Raw genomic sequence first — 26,537 nt, forward strand, 5'->3', positions numbered from 1 at the left:
CCAAACTGTTGGGATTCTATTGAACAGTTCAGCCACAGTGATATTTCTGAATAAACCGTCATCTGCACCTTTTCGGTTCCACATCTCTTCTCACCACTCTTTCAGTTACAAGTATTCCATCAAGCTACAATGTGTCAACGTAATTTGATTCTAAAATGAAGAGCTCTCCGATTAACATCGCCACTTTCACCATAACTTGTAACCTCACACTAGGGTGATGACTGTGCTGTCAGTGACTTTGAAGTGATAGTTTCATTGAACTGTTCGGATTCTGGAACTTTCCGAGTAGGAGAGGGTGTGTCAATCGTCTCCCGAGTGCAGTGATTCGACTTTGATCGAGGCCATCTCCGCCCCCACGGAGGGGAATGCATTAGTTCCTTCTCCACAGAAAAAGAGACAGAAAATCTTCCATAAATTCTCGGAGACACAGTGACCGGTCGAAATCACAATCTGTGGGAGATTAGAATTGATAAAGAGAACTTATTCAAAAAACTAATTGAACTGAAAGTGTGTAAGTTTCTGCATCATCCCAGAGTATTAAATGCGATGGCAGTGGAGTAAGAGGAAGGTTTACAGAGTAATTCAGCACTGAAACAGATTCTTTCGTGCAACCAGTCTCTGATTACTGTAATCCCAAATTCACCTAGTCCCACATGCCGTCGTTCGGCCTATATCGCTCCAAACTTTTCCTATTCATGTATTTTAAACGTTGTAACTATAATAAAGAATTATTGAATAACATATGGATGTCCAATGCACATGTACAGGCCCTTAACATCGGCAAGTCTATAACTGTTGCAGTGTGCTCTTCCCCGACCCTACTGCTCTCTGCGTAACAGAAGAAAACTATTCCTGATATGTGTCCTAAATATATTACGCCTCAATTTAAAACTATTCCTCCTCCTGTTAACGTTAACCATCTCAGGAAAAAGGCACTCACTGTCCACCCTCTCAAACCCTCGGATTATCTCATAAGTCTTGATTATTCACCTCTCAAACTTCTTCATTCCAATGAAAACAGTCTCAGTTCCCTCAGCCTTTCTTCGTAGGACCTTCCTTCAATACCAGATAACATCTAAGTAAATCTCCTCTGAGGAGTTTCCAAATTTTCTGTATGCTTCCTATAATGCGGTGACCAGAACCGAATGGAATACTCCAGGTGCAGTCACACTCGCGTCTTGTCTCGCTGAAACATGACTTTGGCTCCGAAATTCAATCCCCCTACCAATAAATGCCAACACACCATATGCCTTTTTAATAATCCTGTCAAACTGCTAGGAAACCTTCAGGGATTTATGCACCTCAACATCGAGACATCTCTGTTCATCTGCACTTCCAAGAATTTTACCATTGGTCCACCACTCTGCATTCCTGCTACTTCTTCCAAAGTGGACTACCGCACAACTTTCCGCATTAAAATCCATTTGTCACATCTTAAAAGAAATCTTCATCTTATCTATGTCCCTTTGTAACCCATAACATCCTTCAACACTATCCACAGCTTTGCCTGCCTTCGAGTCAGCCGCAAATTTACTCACCCATCCTTCGACTCCCACATTCAGGTTATTTATAAAAATGAGAAACAGCATTGACCGCAAAACAGATCCTTGCAGCACGCCACTGATAGCTGAGCTCCAGGATGAACTATTCCAATCAACCATCACTCTCTGTCTTCTTTTAGCTGGAGAATTTCTGATCCAAACCGCTAAATCTCATTTAATCTCGAAACTCCGTATGTTGTGCAATAGCCTACTGTGTGGAACGTGAGCAAACGCCTTACTGAAGTCCATATATACCACATCGACTGCTTTACTTTCAGCCACCTGTTTTGTCACAGTCTCGAAGAACTCGATAAGGTTAGTGAGGCACGATTTCCTCTGCTCAACACCGTGTTGACTATCCGTAATCAATTATTAATTTCGAGATGATTATGAATCCTATCTTTTGTCACCATTTCCAACACCTTAGTCACAACTCAAGTAACGCTTACTGGCCAATAATTACCATAGGTTGTCCCGACTCCCCTTCTTACACAAGGGAAAACATTTTCTATCCTCCAGTCTTTTGGCCTGTATCTCCATATTCTCACAAACATTGCCCTTTTCTATTATGAATACTGACGAAGAGTATTCACCCAGCGTTTCTTCTATGTCCTCAAATTCCAAACACAACTTCCCACTACTATCTTTGACTGCCCTAACCTTACTCTCGTCTTTCCTTTATTCCCGATATACCAATAGAAGGCCTTAGAATTTTCCTTGATCTTATCAGCAAACAACGTCTCATGTCCCCTGCTGGCTCTCAGCCCTCTCTTAGATCTTTTTTGGCTAACGAATGACTCTCATGCCCCCTACCTAAGCCTTCACTTCTCATCCTCACAGACGCTTTCTTCTTCCTCTTTACAAGAACTTCAAATTCTTTAGTAAACCATGGCTCCTTCTCCCGGCCTGATTGGTATGTACTGTACTTACCAAAGACTCGCAGTAGCACTTCCTTAAAAAAGCTCTACATTTCAAATGTGTCTAGCCGCTGCAGTTTCATTCACCGTCCTGTGCATCCTAAATCTTAACTGATCGCATCATAATTGCCGTTCCCGCACTTAAACTGCTTTCCCTGCGCTATATATCTATCCTTGCCCGTTGCTATTACAAACATAATCAAATTGTGGTCACTATCACCAAAGTGATGACCTACATCCAAAAATAACACCTGGTCGGTTTCATTCCCCAATATGAAATCCACTATGGCATCGGTCCTTGTTGGCCTGTCGACATACTGTGTCAGGAAAACCCTCCAGCACACATTGAACAAAAACTGACGCATCTACACTAATTGAACATCATATTCCCAGTCAATACTGGGGAAGTTGAAGTCCCCAGTAATAACTACCCTGTTATTCTCGCTACTTTCGAGAATCATTTTTGCTGCCCTTTCTTCTGCATCGCTCGAACAATTCAGAGGCCTCTCGAAATCTTCCAACATGGGGACCTTACTGTTCCTGTTTCTCACTTCATCCCAAACGACCTCAGTGGATGAGTCCTCAAAGGTTATCTCAGCTGCTGTAATACTACATTTGATTAACAATACCACATCCTCCCACGCTTTTGACGTCTTCTCTGTTCTTACTGAAACATCGAAATCACAGAATGTGCAACAACTATTCCTGTCCCTCCTCTACCCCTATCTCTGAAACGGCCACAACATCGAAATCCCAGGTCACACTCGATGCTGCAAGTTTTCCCACCTTACTCTGGATGCTACTGGCATTGAATTGCATACATTTCCAACCGAAATTCAGATTGCCTGTGCCCTGTCTCAATCTTGAAAACCTATCCCTGATATCACTGAGAATGTTTATAGGCTATAATCAGGCATGGAAAGAGTTAAGATCTAAGTTTTGTGCAGGCAGGGAAAGATTCGCGTTCTGGGTTTTGTGAATCAAAACGCTCAGCTGAGCATAACTGTGATCAGATAAATTCTAAGTAACCAATGGCGTGCTGGAGGCTGGAGTAATATATTAACAATATGGAAAAAAACATTAATTCTGACGAGCCATTTAACAATATGAGGCAGCATTCAGTTGTGAGGTCAGTTTAACAAAGTGAAAAGCATTCATTCTGTGAAACTAGTTACTCATTGTGTAACAGCATATGGCTCAAACTTTAATGCCGATGATCACTAATTGTAATGGTCACCTAATCAGTATGCATGTTGACTTATCTCGATGCTTGTCCCTGCAATATGACTGTATGATGTTTTGGGAAAGTGCTGTTCCAGAGAAGACCGTGAACTCATGTCTTTGTGAACATGGGCAAACATTCTCTCTCCTTCCAGAGCCCGGAATAAAGGTGGAGGCGGTAAAACCTTAATGTGTCTCTGAGCGTTTTGCTTCGACTGAGGTATGTGAGGGGGACGGGTGACCCCACCTTTCCTGTTTCTAACCTCAGCGCAAATTACCTCAGTAGATGAGTTCGCAAATGTTTTCTGAGCTGCTGTAATGCAACTCTTGAAGAACAATGTCACATACTCCCCCTCGTTTAACATCTTCTCTATTCTTAGTGAAACACCCAAATTCATGAATCCGCAACAACCATTCCTGTCCCTCCTCCAGCCATGTCTTTGAAATGGCCAGTTCATCGAAATCCCAAGTCCCAATCCCTGCGGGACGTTCACCCACCTTAATCCAGATACGACTGGCATTAAAATACACACATTTCAAACTGACAAGCTGATTGCAGTGCCCTCTTGCAATCTTGTAAAGCTACCTCTGACGTCACTCACGTCAATTTCCTTTACGCTGGAGCTATAATTCAGATTTGCACTCCCCTGTTCCCCATTTTTTGCTTCCGGGGACAACATTAACGAATTAGACCACCCCAGGATGTTAGTACCCTACTGGTTCAGGTGAAGACCATCCTGTTTGTAGAGATATCACCTTCCCCAGAAAGAGCTCCAATCAGCCAAGAATCCAAAACATTCCCTCCTGTACCATCCCTGCAGCCACCTTCACAGCTCCGCTTTCTCCCTGTTCCACACCTCACTGGCACGTGGCAAGGCCACAAACCAAAGATATCAACTTTTTTGTTCGATCTCTAACCTTCCTTTCTAGCTCACTGAATTTCTTCCTACTTATGTTGTTGGTGCCCATGTGGACCATGACTTGGAGCTGCTACCCATTAAAATTCACAAAACACTATCAGAAACGTCAAAGACCTAAAGAGAGAGCTCAGAAGAGCCAGGAAGAGACATGAAAAGTTGTTGGCAGAGAGGATCAGGGTAAACCCTAAGGCTCTTTATAGGTATTTAAGGAATAAAAGAATGACCAGAGTAAGATTACAGCCAATCAAGGATAGTCGTGGGAAGTTGTGAGTGGAGTCAGAGGAGATAGGGGACGCCCAAAATGGATATTTTTCGACAGTATTCACTCTAGAAAACGATAATGTTGTCGATGAGAATACTGAGATACAGACTACTGGACTAGGTGTGACCGAGATGTACAAGGAAGAGGTATTAGAAATCCTGCAGAGTGTGAAAATAGATAAGGACTCTGGGCCAGATGGGATTTATCCTAGATTCCTCGGGAAGCCAGGGAGGAGATTGCCGAGACTTTAGCATTGATCTTTAAATCGTTATTGTCTACCTGATTAGTGCCAGAAGACTGTAGGATAGCAAATGTGGTTCCTCTGTTCAAGAAGGGGAGTAGAGACAACACTGGTAATTATAGACCAGTGAACCTTACTTCAATTGTTGGTAAAGTGTTGGAAAAGGTTAGAAGAGATAGGATTTATGATCGTATAGAAAATAATAATTTGATTGGGGATAGCCAGCACGGTTTTGTGAAGGGTAGGTCGTGCTTCACAAACCTTATTGAGATCTTTCAGAAGGTGACGAAACAGGTAGATGAGTGTAAACTTGTTGGTGGGATGTGTATGGCTTTCGAGGCGTTCGATAAGGTTCCCTACAGTTGGCTATTGTACAAAATACGGAAGAATGGGATGGTGGGAGACATTGCTCTTCGGATCAATAATTGGCTGGCGGAAAGAAGGCAGAGGGTGGTGGTTGATGAGAAATATTCATCCTGGAGTCCAGTTACCAGTGGTGTACCGCAAGTGTCGGTGTTGGGTCCACTGCTGTTCGTCATTTTTATAAACGACCTGGATGAGCACGTACAAGGGTGGGTTAGTAAATTTGCAGACGACACAAAGGTCGGTAGAGTTGTGGATAGTGACAAAGGATGTTGTAGATTACAGAGAGACATAGATAAGCTGCAGAGCTGAGCTGACAGGTGGCAAATGGAATTTAATCTGGACAAGTGTGCGGTGAATCACTTCCGTTGAGTAACTGGAATGCGAAGTACTGGCCTAATGGTAAGATTCGTGGTAGTGTAAATGAACAGTGAGGTCTTGGTGTCCATGTACACAGATCCTTGAAAGTTGCCACCCAGGTTGACAGGGCTGTTAAGAAGGCATACAGTGTTTTACCGTTAATTAACAGAGGGATCGTGTTACGGAACCATGAGGTTATGCTGCAGCTGGACAAACCTCTGGTGCAACGGCACTTGGAGTATTGTGTAGAGTTCTGGTCACCGCAGTACAAGAAGGACGTGGAAGCTTTGGAGAGGGTGCAGAGGAGATTTACTAGGATGTTACCTGGTATGGAGGGAAGGTCTTACGAGGAAAGCCTGAGGGACTGGAGGCAGTTTTCGTTGGAGAGAAGAAGATTGAGAGTTGACTTCATGGAGACATATAAGATAATCAGAGGGTTATATAGGGTTGACAGGGATAGCCTTTTTCCAAGTCTGGTGATGGCGAACATGAGGGTACAGAGCTTTAAATTGCAGGGTGATAGATATAGGGCAGATGTCAGAGGGAGTTTCTTTACTCAGAGAGTAGTCAGGGAATGGAATGCTTTGCCTGCAAAGATATTAGATTCACCAACTTTAAGTACATTTAAGTCGTCATTGGACAAGCATATGGACGTACATGGAATACTGTAGGTTAGATGGGCTTCAGATTGGTATGGATTGGTATGGCTTCAGATTCTGGATGCTGCCTGACCTGCTGCGCTGTTCCAGCAACACATTTTCAGTTCAGATTGGTATGACAGGTCGGCGCAACATCGAGGGCCGAAGGGCCTGTACTGCGCTGTAATGTTTTATGTTCTATGTTCTAAACCCTGGCACATGGGAGACAGCACAGCAAATATGAGTCCCTTTCATTCCAATAAAAACTCTTCTCTGTCTCCTTAACTACGATGTCCCCGATGACAAAGCTCTGCTCCCCTACCGCCTTCCCCGCTGAGCAACAGGGACACACTCTGTGTGAGATTCCTGGTGCCCATTCTTACCCCTGATAAGTCGACACGCAAACAGTATCCAAAACAATATACTTGTTGCTGAGGGGGCCCACCATAGGAGATCCCAGCACTGTCTGCCGGATTCCTTTCCCACCCTTGACAGTAATCCATCAAAATTTTTCACGTGGTTGAGGAGTAAGTACCTCCCTTGAATGATTCTCAATAACCCCCTCCGTATCCCGAATGTGAGAAACAGAGATCACAGTATAATAAATTTCAGTCCGAGTCAAATTTTGAAGCAACGAATTTTATTGCAACGTTCTTGCAAGAAGTGGGGTCAAGGAAGTAGGCACCCCACTCTAGAAATTACTCCATAATTTATACAGTTTAATTTTCGGTGCTTGCCCGTTTACCTCATTGGCCTTCAAACCTATCAATCTTCCTTATTGTGTTCTGTCCCTGCCCAGCTGGGCTCCGCCCTTGTTTATTTCTCCCCCTACTCCAAGCTGGGCGACCCACACCCCTATCCTTTATTTGTAAATGACTTGGCTCGCTTCAGTGCTGACATGAGGGAAATGTGCTGAGCTTGTCATATCTTGATGTTCTTTTCACCTTATCTGTTTTTCTGTAACATCTTCCATTGTTTGCAGGCACATTTCATTCCTGTATTCATATTTTAGCTAATGAAAAGTAAATACGTATTCCTTCCACATAGTTTCCATTCCTTTGTTCGTTTATTTTATTCAATAGCAATTATTAATTTGGCTGAAACAATTATATACTGATGTTAATAAGCAATTACGGTTGCAGAAGTAACACTGCTTTACCTTTATTCTACAATTTTCCCCTTTTTCTTTAATTATCATTTGTTATCTTCTGCATTTTTTTCTTATATGTCACTTCCAAATTGACCAGCATCTTTTCCGAAATTTCATTTATTTTGGAAATCTCCTCGAGGTCACTTATTCCCTCATTGTTTAACAGGTAGAGCGCTTCCCCCTTCCGATTGTTCTTTCGATGCATTTGTGTTGCCAAAGCTGTTTCAATCAACCTTTGGATTATCCCCAGTGCACAAGATATGATGAACCATCCTAGTACTCCCACCACTACGGTCAAGGAGGTAAGGAATGAAACCACCACACCCTTCCACTTTCCAAACCATAATTCTCGCCACCCGCTGAATGATGTGCTGACCCCTGAATTTTCAGCTAGTTCTACGGCTAATGCTGTTAGACCTTGCAGGGCTCGACTAATAGACCCATCTGGGGCTGTGTTATTTGGAACAAAGTTACAACAGCTTCCTCCTAACATTGCACACTCTCTCCCTTTTGTCTGCTAGAGCCATTCTCTTCCCATGCCATTCTGCTGGTTGCATCATTTTGTTTGGCTAAATCTTTAATTGTGTCTCTCGTGTAACTGATGAATCTTTGCTGATTATAGAAAATATAATTTATCCAATTCACAGTTTTGTTGACTATTACCCACCAGAAGAGAATTGATTCAAAGCCTGCCCCGTTCTGGTTACGAGCCTTGAACTCATCAGGTACCCCTCTTGGGATGACTACAGAGTGGAGATATACCAGATCATCAAACGAAGGACACAATAGTGATCTCTTACTTTTTCCCCCTTCCTTTGCTATCTCTTTCTTTTCAAATGCCAGGGTGAACAGAATTGCCAATTGTACAATTCCAGGCATGCAACTCCAAACTGGAGGTAGGGTGGGGCTCAATATTTTCCCTCCGCAATACCACCACAGATCAGCTCGGGGAATCCTTAATGCTGAGTAGTCCCCTCCCTTTTTCATCACGGACTCAATATAGGTACATGATTTCAGCTCCCCCAAATATCTGGACCAATCTGTTCCTTGCCTATTTACACACGATGTGTGATTTCCGACCACGACAGAAAACGTTGTGGGCGTCTTTCAGCCTTCCTTCTTTAAAGGAGGGAACTTTAATAGAAGGAGCATACAATTTTTGTTACTCCATGCAGTCTCATCCTGATACAAGGCTATCATGCAAGTGATGCCCTCTCCTATCCCGCTTCCCCCCGAGCAGAAAGGGGACTAGTTGGGCCATTGGTCTCCCAGAGGCACATGCATGACAATTGCTTTTATTCAAACTTTTCACAGTGTACTTTACACATTCAACTCAGACATTTATATCCCCATATCCTGTTTCTCCTCCAGTGGTCTGCTTTAAGTCATTTACCTCTACAATTGTTATCACCTTAGGGTCAGAGTAAGGGACTCTACTATTCCTTTCTCCTACTCGGGTTCTGTCTTTCAACTGTATTTTGAAATAACATCCCAGGTAATCGGTCCAGTCCGCTTTCATCTCTGTCCTAAATATTTGGTCAAATTGGACCTGATAGGTTTCTCCCCCTAAAACTGCTTCATATCATGAGGTTTTCATTTTCGTTAAATAAATTGGGTGACACCTTTTATCCGGACAGTCAAGAGCAAGACAGAAAGTGCCTTGGTGTACTGTAACGAGTGGATTAATCAAGCGATCACCTCTGCGGTCTTGCTGTCTCCGCCCTTCTTTACATTCTTTATCCCAAAGATACTCCTTACACTTCTCTCTCCAGGACACTTTCGTCCCGTTAGTCTTATCTTTTGCATTCCTGCCTTTCGGGGCCTATTTCATAGAACCTAAGATGTATCTCTGAGTTCCTGTATTGCCTTGATTTCTTACATCTCCACAATCCACCAGGCTATAGACATCTGTTTCTATGACTTATGGATTTGTACTTTCTGGAACCAATATCATTAAATAAGACGAGCACACCATGGCCTGTCAGAATCCTAAGACTTTAAAAGCTAATATAGTGTACCTAAACATTTTCCCATTCTACAGTGATATTGAAGCACCGAGAGACTTAGCATACAATACCACAGAAACTATTCCGCGCTCGCACCGCTACTGTATAATTAGTTATTTAAAGTCTTTTCAACTTAAGTTTAAATGGCTCTTTTGTCGATACAGTTGTACAGACTTCTGTTTCAAATGGAGATTCCACTGGCCCTTTGATCTGAGTAGAGTGAGTCCAGCCTTTCTCCGCTGTTCTTATCGCTGTTTCAGTGGTTAGAATTGCTTGGTACGGCCCCTCCCGGTCTGGTTGCAACTTGGTTTCCGTCCACGATTTGACTTGGACCCAATTGGATCGATTGAAAGGTGAATTCAAGGAGTGGGGTCGGTGCCAGCAAAATCTGTTTCCTGAGGAAAGACAAAGAGGAGGAAAAGCCAGGTATATACTTCTTTATGAAAAAATCTTTAGTCTCCAGTGTTGGCAGTTCCCCCTTCGTTCCCAGATAGGGCAGGCCAAACAATATCTCATAAGTTGACAGCCCTTTTTCTTTCCTTGGAGCCGTTCGTACTCGCAAAAGGGCTATAGGTAAACATTTAATCCAAGGGAGTCTGGTTTCTACTACTTCTTTCGATAACTGCTTCTTGAGTGTCTGGTTCATTCTGTCAACAATTCCTGATGAAGGTGGTTGCCACGGGGTGTGGAACTCCCAGGAGATTCTAACCCCTTCATTACTCCCTGGAGTACCCTGGAAGTAAAATTAGTTCCCTGATCTGAATCTATGCATTCCACTATACCGTATCTGGGGAATATGTGTCCGAGTATTATCTTGGACAGCCGACGTGCGGTGGCCGTGTCAAAAGGGTACACCGCCACCCATCCAGATAGGTGATCAACCATTACCAGCATATACCTCAGTCTTCGAACTCGGAAATTCGATATAATCTACCTGAATACTCTGAAATGGTCTTATCCCAGGTTCTCTCCCTCCTGGGACTTGTTTCCTTGACACCTTCTTGTTTATTTTTTACATGTTATGCAAACCCTCACATATCTGTTTGGCTATTGTATATATCCCTTTGCATCCATATGTTCTTAAGACTAAATCACAGATTGCTTGCACTCCCCAGTGACGCCCCTGATGTAAGATAGCCATAATCTCTCGCATCATCATTTTATTCAACATTTCCCTCCCATCAGGTAACATCCAGCGCCCATCCGCTGTCTTTGCAGCTCCTAAATCTTTTAGTTCCTTTTCCTCCTTTGCAGTAAACAACGGGGTACCCTGGAGATCTAGAATTGCAGGTATTAGGAAGTATATCACTGCCCCCTGTGGATTCAGAGCTGCTTCTTTCGCTACTTCATCGTCCAGTCTATTTCCCCTTACTTCCGGTTCATTCTCCTTCTGTTGTCCGTTTATTTGACTATTGCTATTTTTCTCAGTAGTAACAGAGATTCCAGCACTTGCTTTATCAATTTTTCATGTGCTAGTTCTTTTCCTCTACTATGTATCAGTCCTCTTTCTTGCCAAATTTTCCGAAGGTATGTACCAATCGAAACGCATATTTGGAGTCTCTATATACCGTTCCTTCTTTGTTTTCTGAGGATCTGAGAGATCTTCCTAGGGCATAGAGTTCAGAAGTTTGGGCTGGCATGCCGTCAGGCAGCCTTTTAGCATCGATAACGCTTCCATCTATCTATCTACTATAGTATATCCATTGTGTCTTTTACCCTCAATCACCCGGGAGGACCCGTCGATAAACAACTGAGCTTCTGCATGCCACGGTACGTCCCTTATGTCCATCCGCACTTTAGTCTGATAGTCAATAATATCAAAGCAGTCGTGTTCTGGATTGTCAAGGGCCACCCCTCTCACCGCAACAGAAATGCAGTTGGATTGAAGCAACTGTCTGTGACGAGCACAAGACCATTCTGCTCTTTTAAGATTGTCCCATATTTCAAGATCCTCGAGACTGTGAGCCATCGCCCTGCTTTGTTATTTAGTATACATGGTCCGTACATGATGTTGCGTGCTGAGTGTTAAGGCTCCCCCAAAAGTAAGTTTTCAACTTTCCTCTACCGATAAGGCTGGTGCTGCCATTGCCTGCACACACTCTGGCCAGTAATGTAGCTTTCCATTCTTTAATTAACAATGAATTATTGCAGTCATGTTTTAAATTAACCATGAATCAATATGACAGGTCACTGAGAATGTTTGAAGAAATCTTGCGAATTAATTTTGATTCAGGCTAACACAATTGATTTATCTGAAATATTAATTATTAATTATATATTATATATAAATAAAATAATTATTATCTGTAATTCAGGGTGGAAACACAAGTGACCAATACATTTTAAAACTGTAATTGCGCAGTTCTTTTTGTTTACCAGTCACTTGTGTCTTCTCATTCTGTTTCTGTAATTGATTCACAAAAGCACATTCATTTTAAAGAACGTCAACAGATTTCATAGCACAACTTGCAGTTAATGCAATCCCCAATTTGGTGGCAGTCTCTTGTCATGAGCGCAAAACTGATTCTTCGTGACTCTCATCACAAAATAATCCAATTAATTCTTTCGTTCCCATTGTCTTGGGCTTAAAATTTAAGGATGACCTTGCTGTCACCGTATCGACTAGAAAAACTACGTCCTCTTTGTAAGGTCCCATCTTTAAATTTATCAGGGATTCCTGCTGGGTCTCAGGGGGCAGGAACCCCCTGACAACTCTATTCTTTATATAAACGGTCCTGCCTTTGCTTCATTTTTCAGATCTGTACACTCTCTCTTAAAGTGACCTATCTTTCCACAGTAATATCATCCAGCCTGTGGGGATTTCCATTTTGATCCTTGTTCCTGTCTACCAATCCCCTTTTAAAATCTCCTCCCCGATCTCTTCTCCCTTTATTTTCAACATTCTGCTCGCCACCATTCCGGCTTTCTTCTCCTCTTAGGTTTGCCCTTTTCTTCATTACCTCATCAACCGTGGATGTCATTTTTTGCCTTCTGTTTCTGCTTCTCATGTTACGTTGCCAGATCAATTGTTGAGCCGATTTAACCAATTGAACAGCTTTAGGGCCACCTAATGGCCATTCTTCATCACCCAATGTTTTGTTTAGACATTGATTTTTTGAAAGAAATATTGCAATATTTCTTGCTCCCTGTAATCTCAAATGCCAGGAGCCTTTGCTCCCTTTAACTTCACCCCATAACTTTAAATACCAAGAGCCTCTTTCTTCCTGTAATCTGAAATACAATGTATCAGTTCAAAGTTTGGGAGAAGATTTGTAGCTCGGCTGGTCGTTGTTGTGGTTCTGTTCGCCGAACTGGGAATTTGTGTTGCAGACGTTTTGTCCCCTGTCTAGGTAACATCCTCAGTGCTTGGGAGACTCAAGTGAAGCGATTCTGTGATGTTTCCTCCGGCACTTATAGTTGTCAGTTCCAGCTGTCCGCTGCAGTGGCCGGTATATTGGGTCCAGGTCGATGTGCTTATTGATTGAATCTGTGGATGAGTTCCATGCCTCTAGGTATTCCCTGGCTGTTCTCTGTTTGGATTGTCTTATAATAGTACTGTTGTCCCAGTCGAACTCTCTGGACTCATAGCAGAAGCGGTAATGCAAAGATTAGAACAAACAGTCTTACCGCAAATTCAACCCAAATTCTGGTCAGATATGTGGATGACACATTTGTAATAATTAAAAATACAGAAATAGAGAACACACACCGGATCATCAACGCCACACTCACAGGAATCCGATTCACTAGAGAGGAAGAAAAGAACAACCAACTCCCATTCCTAGACGTGATGGTACAGAGAACATCGAACGGAGAATTCACCACAAGGGGATACAAGAAAGCCACCCATACAGACCAAGTCCTAAACTACTAAACTACTAAAGCAAACACCCCAACACACACAAAAGAATTTGCATCAAGACACTTTTCAAAAGGGCCACAACACACTGCAGTACGCCAGAACTGCAAAAAGAGGAAGAAGAACACCTATACAATGTATTCACTAAAAACGGATGCCCCCACAATTTCATCAACAGATGTCGAAGGGAAAGACAACGGAATGAGGACATGCGACAACCCAAAGGACTAGCCACACTACCATACATCAAGAACATTTCTGAACTGACAGCCAGACTACTGCCACCACTAGGACTCATAACAGCACACAAACCAACAGCCACACTCAGACAACAACTCACCACGACAAAGGACCCAATACTCAGCATGAGCAAATCTAATGTAGTATACAAAATCCCATACAAGGACTGCACAAAACACCACATAGGACAAACAGGAAGACAGCTAACGATCCACATCCATGAACACCAACTAGTCACGAAACGACACGACCAGCTATCCTTAGTAGCCACACACGCAGGTGACAAGCAACAAATACCAGGAGCCTCTTTCTTCCAGTGACCTCAAATGCAATGTATCAATTTTTGCTTGTGTACTTTAAAGCCTCTTCTTAACTGTACATTTTGGAATCTTACGGGTTCAGTATTTAACATTTAAATTATAAAATGCATACAGTTCGCAACTTTGAAATCCGGTTTTAGTTCCTTGATTTAAATCCAAATTTGTTTTCCGAAGTCGTGCTGACCAGTCATTGCACAATTACAATGCTATTGGCCATGAAATAACTGGAGCTGCCTTAAAAGGATTTCTGTATTCAAGTTAAAAAAAAACTTTTAATGCATGAATAATGGCCGAATCCAACGTCACAGGTATTAACCATAGGATTTTTTATTTATTTATTACAATCTAATGTTGAATCGAAACTTCAACTGTCCTCCATAAATCGCTTTTATGTATGGATAGAAGAGATTAGTTAGAAACTGATAGTAAGGCAGTCATAACCTGTAAAAAGAACAAGAGTTAACATTTTATTTCATAATCACTGTAAAATCCATAACCTTAAAAGAAATTAGTGGGCGGCACGGTGGCACAGTGGTTAGCACTGCTGCCTCACAGCGCCAGAGACCCGGGTTCAATTCCCGCCTCAGGCGACTGACCGTGTGTAGTTTGCACATTCTCCCCGTGTCTGCGTGGGTTTCCTCCGGGCGCTCCGGTTTCCTCCCACAGTCCAAAGATGTGCAGGTCAGGTGGATTGGCCATGCTAAATTGTCCGTAGTGTTAGGTAAGGGGTAAATGTAGGGGTATGGGTGTTTGCGCTTCGGCGGGTCGGTGTGGACTTGTTGGGCCGAAGGGCCTGTTTCCACACTGTAAAGTAATCTAAAAAAAAATCATGTTAAATTTCCATATTAGAAATCAGATTCAAAACAGTCCCAGATCCCAGGGAACAAAGCACAAACATTCAATCACCAACAAATAAATGTGCATTCAAACCGAATCACAAAGGTTTAAACTTTCTATTAGCTGTACAGCTCTTTTCTCTCTCTTTCACACGCACACACACGCACACACTGTATCTCACAGACACTTTCTGAGTTTCCCGCAACAACAACTCTAGAGGATTCTTGCTTCTCCCCTCTATCTTTTGAATCTTTTTCTGGCTGTCTATCCATGATTTAGTTGCAAAGTATACACTCAGTAGCCCTTCAGCTACTAACCCTTCTGGAACGAAGCATAATCTGATGCCTCCTGAATGTAAGGCTGTTTTCCTTTGACATTTAAATTCAAATATTCACAAACACAATCTTCTTCCGACCCATACTTTGGCCAGAAGATGGCGGGACAAAGACTGGATTCCTTAGTCCATACAAAGCAACAACATTTCATATTTTTTTCCTATCTAATTCCCTTGCACAAGTATTATTTTTCCAATTCCACAACATCCTGCCCAACGGCTTTTCGCAGGAATGTTTTCAGGGATTCTTCCTCGATTTTCATTTTCTCGGAGGGTTTTTCATTACCCTCGGCAGACCCCGTATTGAGTTCCTGCGTTAGTCCCTTAGTAACTAATAAAACTCAATCCCAGCCACCAAGGCAGTACTTAAAAGTCAATTTTCCTAACATTGTCCATGCATGGAGTGCCTGGCTCCCTGTGCCTGACTCCAACCTTTCGCCTGGTTCAGATCGACTCTCATCAGATCTCGATCAGTCAACCAGAAGGGGGAAATCATTGCTGAGGAACGCAGGACCGTTCTAAAAGAAACGGGGCACATCTTCCCAGCCGTCAACGGTGCCAACCCTGCTGGTGATGATGGACATCCCGAGCGAGCGCCCAAATTGTGAGAACAGAGCTCACATTATCATAAATTCCAGTCCGAGTCAAATTGAGAAGTAGCAAAGTTTATTGAAACGTTCTTGCAAGAAAGGGTGACTTGGAAGTAGGCGCCCTGATCCAGAAATTACTCTACAATTTATACAGTTTAATTCTGAGTACTTCTCCGTTTACCTCATTGGCCTTCAAACCTATCAATATTTCTTATTATGTTCTGCCCCTGTTCAGCTGCGCTCCACTCTTGTTTAGTTCTCCCCCTACTCCAAGCCAGGCTACCCCTCTCCCGGCTCGCTTCAGTGCTGACATGAGGGAAATTTGCTGAGCTTGGGATATCTTGATATTCTTTTTCAACTTATCGATTTGTCAGTAACGTCTTCCATTGTTTGCAGGCAAGTTACATTCTTGTATGCACATTTTACCTAACTCAGAACAAACTATGTATCCCTTTACGTAGTCTTCATTCCTGTATGCACATTTCAGCTAATTCAGCTCTTTGCTGAAACAATTATACACTGTTAGTGGTGAGTTCATTCACCTTACATAAGCAATTATGGTTGCAGAAGTAACACTGCGTTACCTATATCCCACATATGCCAATGCAATAAGTTCCAGAGGTTAAGTGTACCTACGCTACTTTCTGAAACCAGAGAATGGAAAATGGAGATTCGGGATATGTGAAAATGATAAGACCACAATGTCGTTTCTACCTTCATGATAGAAAACAAAACAAATAAAAAGAAAACTTTCCAATAATACGAGAAAACCTGTTTCTGCTGAGAAAAAAAGGAGTAGAATGAAATTAGTAAATAAACAGAAATAACTGGGACTGAACGTAATTGGCGTGTATATTATCATCATAGATTTATGAATTGGGAATCATATCTAAGAAACTGACTGATAATTAAAGTATGGAGAAGCAACGGATGCAATGTAATTGATTTGCAGAAATATTTTTGATAAAGTCCCAAGCCTAATCTGCAAAACAAAAGCTCATGAAACGGGCGCTAATTTCTGAACATTGCTTTCGTCTGAGATAGGTGACAGCAGACAATGAGTGGGAGGAAACAGATTTGTTCTCGAGTGAAAGGCAAGAGAATATTTGCTTGGCTCCCATTTAATCATAATGTACATCAACAGGTTGGTTGATGGAACCAAATCCATTTCTAAGGATGCTAACGGATTGTGAGTTGGTGAGGGAGATGTAAAAAAGCTTCAGGATGATTCAATCAAATGCTGTGAACGGGCAAAAACGTGTCAGATGACTGAATGCGGATCGATGTGACGTTGTGCACTATATTGGAAATAAAAGAACGGCAGCCTATTGTTATAAAGTGGATTGTTTGAAAGATGTTGACATGTAAAAGGACTTATGCTTTTTTTGTTGTTGTTTTCTTATGCGCCGGCCTCCGACGTCCATGCACGGCTATAGCAGTTGATGGCAGAAGTCAATATTAGGAGCAGAATTGTCATACGATCAGTGCACACACACCTACCAAATGGTTAGCTGTAAAAGTTGAAAAGGATCTGTATGTCCTCGTACACCAGTCACTGAAATCAGTACTGCAGGAGTAGCAAGCAGATCGGAAGACCAATGATATGTTAACTTTCATTTCAAGGGGATTTTAGTACAGGAATAAGGCTACTTACTGCAGCTGCGCAGGGCCTTGGTGAGAACTCTTCTGGAATACTGTGCAGTATTGTTCGCAGTTTCTGTCTCGTGACACAATAAATGACAAATTCGACATTGAGGGAGTGCATCGAAGGATGAAAAGACTGATCTCCAGGATAACGGGCTAGTTGTGGGAGCTGAGTTTGGGTCGGCTGTTAAGGTATTCCGTAGGGTTTAGGAACATGAGTGGAGAGCTCTATGAAATATAGAAAACTCTGATAAGGTGAGACAGATTGGAAGCAGGGATGATAATTTCCCCGGCTGGGAAGTCAGAAACAAGGGGATAAAATATTAGGTACAGGCAGACAAACCTGTATTGAGAAGACAATAAATGTCTGCACTCAGAGACAGGTGAACCTGGGGAATTCACTTCAACATAGGGCTGTGGGTGACAAGGCACTTAATATAAATAAGAATTTTTAAACTGCAAAGGGACAGAAAAGGAGTGTGGTGTGGAGATGAAGGATCAGCCATTATTACAATTGAATATGGAAAGGAAGTTTAAGGACGTAGCGAGTATTGCACTTCATATTTTATGTCTTTTCAATGATTAATCACATTTACGGAAATGTACACTGTGGGGAGTAAGAGCATTGAAGAAATGTTCGGAGGATTTAGAAACAAGTGGATGAACTAACTGCACAGATAGATGCAAACTGGTACATATAAATGGAATTACGGAGACACGGCTGTAGGTGAGCAAGGTGGGCAAGTGAATGTCCTAGGGTATTCAATATTTCGGAATGTAAAGGAAAAATGTGATGGAGTGGCGTGGTTGGTTAAAGATAAAATTGAAATGATAGTGAGAAAGGCTACTAGCATTTTAGAATGTGGAGTCTATGTCTTATTCGTTTGTGGGACTTGGGCGACGTTGGCTGGCCAGCATAGATAGGCATCCCTATTAGCCCTTGAGACGGTGTTAGTGAGCTGCCTTCTTGAATCGCTGCAGTCCACTTGCTGTTGATTGACCCACAATGCCGTTGGGGAGGGAATTCCAGTATTTTGTCCCAATTACTGTAAAGCAACGCCGGTATATTTCCAATTCAGGGTGATGAATGGCTTGAAGAGAACTTGCAGATGATGGTGCTCTCCCTTACCTACTGCTGTTGTCCTTCTCTGTGGAAGTGGTCGCATGTTTGGAAGGTGTTATCTAAGGATCTTTGGTGAATTTCTGCAGTGTATCTTGTAGACCATACTCACAGCTGCAAATGAGCACCGGTGGTGTTTAAGGGATTGAGTGTGCGTACACGTGGTGGCAATTAAGCGGGTTGGTTTGTTGTGGATGTTGTCAAGCTTCTTGAGTGTTGTTGGAGATGCTCCCATCCAGGATTGTGTGGAATATTTCATCACACTCCTGTCTTGTGCCTTGATGACGGATAGATTTTGGGGTGTCTCCTGCTGAGTTACTCGACATAATATCTCTCGTCTTTGACCTGCTGTTGTAGCCAATGTGTTTGTGTTGTCAGTCCAACTGAGATCCTTGTTAATGGTAACCGCTAAGGTGTTGACAGTACGGGATTCAGTGATGGTAATTCTTTTGAATGTTATGGGACGGGGGTTAGAGTGCCTCATATTCGTGATGTTCATTGTCTAGCATTTGTGTGGCACGCATGTTACTTGCCATTAGTCGGCCAAGGCCGGCTATTGTTCAGATCATGTTGTTTTTAAAAACGGACTGCATCAATATCTGAGGAGTCGCGAATGGTGCAGTACACGGTGCAATCATTGGCAAACATCCCGCTTCTTTCAGAGGATATATCATTGATGAATCAGCTGTAGATTGTTGGGCCGAGGATATTACCCTGAGGAACCCCTGCAGAGATGGTCCGGAGCTGTGATGACTGACAATCCCCAACCACAACCATCTTCCTTTGTGCCAAGTATGACTATAACCAGTAAAGTCCTTATGATAGATATAAGAAATACCAAGAGCAAACGAAAACTTAATTGCCATCATTTAGGTGCATCAAAACTGCAGTGGTGATGTTTTGAAAGGCATTGAACTGGAAATTAGAGATGCTTGTGAAAAGGGAATGTCAGTGATCATGGGTAATTTTAATCTGCACACAGTTTGGGCTCATCAAATTAGCCCCAACGGCATAGAGGAGGAATTACTAGAATGTGTACGGAATGATTTTCTTGATCAATATGTAATGGAGGCAACCAGAGAGCAGGCCATGTCCCACTGGGTACTGAGAAGGGAATCGTTGTCAATCCAGCTGTGCAAGATCCCTTGGGTATGAGAGACTACAACATAAATTTTAATCATGACAGAGAGTGAGGTTTGTAATTCGCAGACTAGGGTGCTCAATGTTAATAATGGAAACTATGAAACTACGAGGCATGAGTTGGCCTTGAATGATTGAAGTTACTTGAAGGGATGAAGTGGACAGACAATGGCAAAAATTCAAGAAACCCATTAGGGAACGACAACAACTGTTTGCTCTTGTTTGACGCAAAGTAAAAATCGGTAAGAGTGCTATTCCATCGAATACAAAAGAAATTAGGAGAATATTTGATCCAAGGAAGAAGCATGCAGATTGGACAAGGAAAATAATCGACCTTAGGATTGGGAGCAGTTAAGAATTTCTTAAAGAAGAATCAATAATGTGACTAAGAGGAAAAATACAGTACGAACATGATATTGCAGGGAACATGACGGGTGTCATTAAGAAATTCATTTGGAACGTGAAAAGAAAGAGATTGGTGAAGACAAATGTATGTCCACTATAGACATTAACGGAGGAATGTATAACTGGGGACATATAAATGGCTGAACAACTGAACACATCCTTTAGTTCTGTCTTCACAAAAGAGAACACAAATCAGAAACCAAAAATGTTGGAAAATGCAAGATCTAGTGACAGGGATGAAGTATAACCAGAATAGTTAAGGAAGTGGTTCCAGAATTAGTGAATTCATTGGAAAACATCTTCCATTATTTTATAGAATCTTAAGAAGACACTGCAGATTGGAGGGTAGCTAATGTCAGTCCAATATTTAAAAAGGGAAAAGCGACAGAATCCAGGGAATTATATGCTCGAAGCTTATCATCGGTAATGGGGAAATTTCTCCAATCCATTATTCATGTCTTTACAGGCGAGCATTTAGAAAACAGTGGCAGAGTCAGCGTGGATTTATGAAGGGGAAATCATGCTTAACAAATCTTCCAGAACTCTATGAAGATGGATTTATAAGATAAATCTAGTCAATGTGATAGATGTGGATATTCAGAAAACGTTAGACAGTGTTCTGCATAACAGATTAAACGTCATGGGAAATGGGAAAGTATATTGAGATGGAGAGGAAACTGGTTAGCAGAGAGGAAATATGTATAAGAAATAATGATTGTATTTTCACATTGAGAAGCAAAATCTCGTGGGGTGCAACAGGGATCGATGCTGGGATCCTAGCTAGTCACAATATTCATCGATGATTTAGATGAAGGAACAAAATGTAACATCTCAAAATTTTCTGATGACAAAAACTTGGGACGAGGGTGAAATGCGATGAGGATACCGAGATCCTTCAGCATGATCTGAACAGGTTCAGTGAGTGGGCAAGTCAATGTCAGGTGCAGTACCATTTGAAATAAATGCGAGATTGCTCACTGTGGAAGCAGAAACAAATAGGCTGATTCCTACCAGAATGGCCGTAAATTGGGAGAGGGGAGCATGCAGCAGGAGCTGAGTGTTCTTGTGCACCAGCTGCTGCAGGTCCACATGCAGAGACAGCAGGCGGAATAGATGGCGAACAGTATGTTGGCCTTCATTGTGTGAGACTTCACACGCAGGAGTAAAGGGATGTGCAGTTACAGTTATACCGGGCCTTGGTGAAGCCATATGTAGGACATTGTGAGCAGTTTAGGTCTCTTTTTCTGAGAAAGGATGTTCTTTCACTCAACAGAAATATGTGACGGCTTTACCAAGCTGATTCTGGGGATTGCAGGACTGATCTATGATGACATATTGGCTCGGTTAGGATTGCTTTCGCTGGGGTACAGACAAATGTGGGAATTCAAAGTTTGTGAGAAGATTTGTAGCTCGGGTGCTTGTTGCTGTGGTTCTGTTCGCCGAGCTGGAAGTATTTGATGCAAACGTTTCGTCCCCTGTCGAGGTGACATCCTCAGTGCTTGGGAGCCTCCTGTGAAGCGCTTCTGTGGTGTTTCCTCCGGCATTATAGTGGCCTGTCCCTGCCGCTTCCGGTTGTCAGACGCAGACGACAAGCAACATGAATTTGACTGGGACAACACTACCATTATAGGGCAAACCAAACAAAGAACAGCCAGGGAATTCCTAGAAGCTTGGCACTCATCCAAAAACTCCATCAACAAACACATAGACCCAATATACCGGCCACCACAGCGGACAGCTGAACTGACAACCTGAAGCGGCAGGAACAGGCCACTATAAATGCCGGAGGAAACACCCCAGAAGCGCTTCACAGGAGGCTCCCAACCCCTGAGGATGTCACCTAGACAGGGGACGAAACGTTTTCAAAAAACACTTCCAGCTTGGCGAACAGAACCACAGCAAATGTGGGAATCCCATAGACTTGAAAAGTTCTAACAGAAATAGACAGAATAGGTGCAGGGAGGATCTTCCCGATGGGGGGTGTGTCCAGAACCAGAGGTCACAGTCTGAGTATTCGGTTTAGACCAGCTGGGGCCGAGATGAGGAAGCCTTTATTTACTCAAAGAGTGGTGAGCCTGCGAAATAGCCACCTCATGCTCTCATTTTCGATGTCTCCATATTTCTATGATTCTATGAATTAAAATTGGGGAGGCTCAATATATTAAATAGCCTACTCCTTTTCCGATGTTTTTCTGCAGTCTGAGGTAGAGCTCTGCAAATGTTGCCACAAGCTCTTAGATGTTAGGAAAGATATCTCTGCAGAGTCGATAGGACTGATTTTCCGATTCCCTTTTCCGAAACCGAGGCTAGTGCTGAATGTTCTGCCTGGTTTTATCCTTTTTCACCTCAGAGCAGTTTTGAACTATTAAGTATCTGGCTTGGCCGTTTCAGAGACCATTGAAGGATTTATCACATCGAATATAGAAAATAGAGCAATACAGTGCAGAACAGGTCCTTCGGTCCTCTATGTTGCGCTGACCTATGAATTAATGTAACCCTATCCCCCGAAACAATCCCATTATCATCCATGTGCTTATACAAGGATTGTTAAAATCTGCCTAATGTGGCTGAGTTAACTACATTGGCAAGTAGGGCATTCCACGCCCTTGACACTTTCTTAGTAAAGATACTGCTTCTGGCATCTGTATTAAATATATCACCCCTCAATTTGTAGCTATGTCCCTCGTACAATTTGACGTCACCATCCGAGGAAAAAAACGACTTCACCGTCTACCCTATCTTACCTCTGATCATCTCATATGTCACCATCAAATCCCTTCTTAGCTTTCTTCTTTCCAATGAGAACAGACCCACATCTCTCAGCCTTTCCTCATAAGACGTTTCCTCCAGACCAGGTAAATCTCCACTGCACCTTTTCCAATGCTTCTACATTCTTCCTGTAATGGGGCGCCCGTTATACCAAACATTATACAATATTCCAAATGCGGCCAGGCTATAGTTGCATCATGAGATTATGGTTCTGGAACTCAATCCCTCTACCAATAAAAGCTAATTCACTGTATATCTTTTTGACAGTAATATCAAACTTTCAGGGTGGCAACTTTCAGGGATCTATGTACATGGATTCCAAGATTCCTTTGCACATTCACAATACCAAGAATCTTTCCATTGAACCAACATTCTACCTTCTTGTTGTTTTTCCAAAGAGACTCACATCATATTTATCTGCATTGAAGCTGAAAATGTGTTGCTGGAACAGCGCAGCATGTCAGGCAGCATCCAGGGAACAGGAGAATCGACGTTTCGGGCATAAGCCCTTCTTTAGGAACTGCATTGAACTCCATTTTCCACCTCACAGCGCAATTCTGCAGTTTACGCAAGTACGCGTGCAACCTGCAGCATTCTTCCAGACTGTCTATTCGTCCATCGACTTTAGTGTCATCTGTAAACTTACTAATCCATCCATCCGTGCCTATGTCCAAGCAATTTATAAAAGTAACGAACAGCAGTGCTCCCAAAATAGACCCTAGTGGCACACCACTCGTGACCGAACTCCAGGCTGAAAATTTTCCATCAACCACAACTCGCTACCTTCTTACGGAAAGCAAATTTCTAATCCAAACTGTGAAATTACCCCCAATCCCTCTCGATTTTCTCCAACAGCCTACAATGTGCAACCATGTCAATGGCTTCGCTGAAGTCAATTTCTGCTACATCGAAAGCTCTACCCTCATCCACATGGTTGATCACCGTCTCAAAAGACTCAATGAGGTTTGTGAGACATGACGTGCTCTTGACGAAGCCATGTTTTGGATGAAGGTTTGCTTGCTGAGCTGCAAGGTTCATTTCCAGACGTTTCGTCAACCTACTAGATGGCATCTTCATTAGGTCTCAGGCGAAGCACTGTGTATGATCTCTGCTTTCTATTTAAATGTTTGGGTTTCTTTGGGTTGGTATTGTCATTTCCTGTTTTGGTGCCATTTCCTATGGTGATGTCATTTCCTGTTCCTTTTCTCTGGGGGTGGTGGATGGGGTCTAATTCGTTTGTTGATAGAGGTCCAGTTGCAATGCCATGCTTCTAGTAATTCACGTGCGTGTCTCTGTTTGGTTTGTCACAAGATGCATGTGTTGTCCCAGTCGAAGTGGTGTCCTTGCTTATCTGTACGTAAGATTATTAGTGAAAGAGTGTAATGTCTTTTTGTGGCTGATTGGTGTTCATGTATCCTGGTGGCTAGTTTTTCTATGTTGACATGAATCCATATTGATTATCTACAATCAAATGTTGCTTGCTAGACAGTATAAATCACATCCGTTACAATCCATTGCCAATCGTTTCATACAACAGACGAAAGGATCACTGGTCTATAATTACCTGGGTCATCTCTATTGCCCTTCTTGAACAAGGGCACAACATTTGCAAACCTCCAGTCCGGTGGTACTAAACCTATAGACAGTGACGACTCAAAAATCAAGGCCCCAACATCTCCACTCTAGGCTCCCAAAGAATCTGCCAATAAATCTCGGCTTGTCTACTTTCACTAATTCTAAAACAGATAACGCCTCTTCTTTACTCGATCCGTTCTAGTCTAATAGCGCATATCTCATTCTTCTGCTCTACAATATTCTCCCTTTCCTGAGTGAAAATAGATTAGAAATATTCGTTTAGTACCTCTACGATCTCCACAGTGTCCATACACAACTTCCCATTTCTGTCTTGACTGGCCATATCCTTACCCTTGTTATCCTTTTGTTATTCACATACCGATAGAAAGCTTTAGAGTTCTCCCTCTCTCACATTTCTGTGTGTGTGGAGTAACTTTTTGGCCAGAACAGGAAAGCACAGAAGATTCACTTCCTGAAATTACATTGGGGAAGGAAATCATTGTTTACAATCGACATTAGCTTCAGGGTCACTGTTACTGACTCCAGAATTTAGATCTCAATATTTTGTTAACTGATTACCCCCCCCCCCCCCCCACCCCCGCCACTTCCCCCTCTTTCTAATTTCTACCAGCTGACGGAGAATTAGGCTGATCTGGATTAGTATTCCAGTGACATTTCCACAACAGCACCATCTCCACACGAGGACCGATCGGAAACCACACTGAGCAGGTTATTTCTGTGCTGCTTGGCAGGTCTGTAACGAAACAACTCCCACCAAATTGACTATCGTGATGGGACTGCGGGTGTAGCAATCGGTCAGATTGTACTTTTCTCCTCTTAGTGGACTGGATATAGTTGAGTAAATTTTCACATTTTCAGGGAGATGTCAGGCAGATGTCAGAGTTGGAGCTGGAATGAAATATATTCCCCAGGGACACAGCTTGTTGTGCAGCACCAATTTTCATTCCTATTGCAGGACTGGTGTCAGGGCCCTTTGCCTTTGTGGTACTTACTATGTTCAGCTGTTTCTTCATGTCACTTGCAGTGAATCGAATTGTTTGAAGACTGGCATCTGTGTTTCTGTGGGCATCATGGTGAGGCTGAGGTAGATCATTGACTCAACACTTCTGTCTGAGGATGGCGCAGATACCAAATCCTGTCTTTCACACTGAGGTGCAAGCTTGCTCCATTTTTCATTTTGGGAATATTTCCGGAAGCCTTTCCTCCATTGAATTGTTTAATAGTTAATCACATTTTTTGACTGGATGTGGCAGGACTGAACAGCTTCGATTTGTTCTGTTGGTTTTCGGATCATTGCGCCCGCCCTATCAGATGTTGGTGCTGCTATTTGGAATGTAAACAGACACGTGCAGTAGCTTAAACGGGTTGTCATCAGTTTTATGTATACATGATTCTGACCCTGACATGTTCACTCACACTTGTCACTGTACAATAGATCGGTTGGAAGGTAATGGTAGACAGAGGGATTATCCCGGGCGAAATTTCACAGCTGGTCACAAAACCTCTCTACTACCACGCCTTGACAACTGCTGTCACAACAATTTTGTACCAAATTGGTTCGCTCTCCCTGATCCCCTGCGATTTAACCTTATTAACCAGGCTACCATGTTAGACCTATGTAAGTTCTGCATAGACAATTTATATTGTTTGACCTTCATGTGTCTTCTTGGTAACCTCTTGAAAAAAATCACTGATGTCTTGCCATACACAAAGTCATGCTGACTATTCATAATCAGTCCTTGCGTTTCGGAATACATTTAAGTCCTGTCACTCAGAATCTCCTCCAAACACTGAGCCACCCCCCTGATATCCGACTCACCAGTCTGTAGCTCCCTGGCATTTCATAGCAGCATTTTTAGAAATAATTGCACAACATTAGCTGTCTTTCAGTCCTCCAGCACCTCCTCTGTGCCTGTCAATGACGCAAGTAAATACAGGAAGAACTGCAGATCTTGTAATTCCGAAACATATGCAAAAATTGCTGGAAAATCTCAGCAGGTCTGGCAGCATCAGTGCAGCGAGATCAGAATTAATGTTTCGATCCAGTGATCTTTCCTCATATTA

This window comes from Chiloscyllium plagiosum, unplaced genomic scaffold (genome assembly GCF_037043375.1).
Source record: "Chiloscyllium plagiosum isolate Xiang-an unplaced genomic scaffold, Cpla_swu_hap1 HiC_scaffold_13, whole genome shotgun sequence".
In the NCBI taxonomy this organism is placed as follows: domain Eukaryota; kingdom Metazoa; phylum Chordata; class Chondrichthyes; order Orectolobiformes; family Hemiscylliidae; genus Chiloscyllium; species Chiloscyllium plagiosum.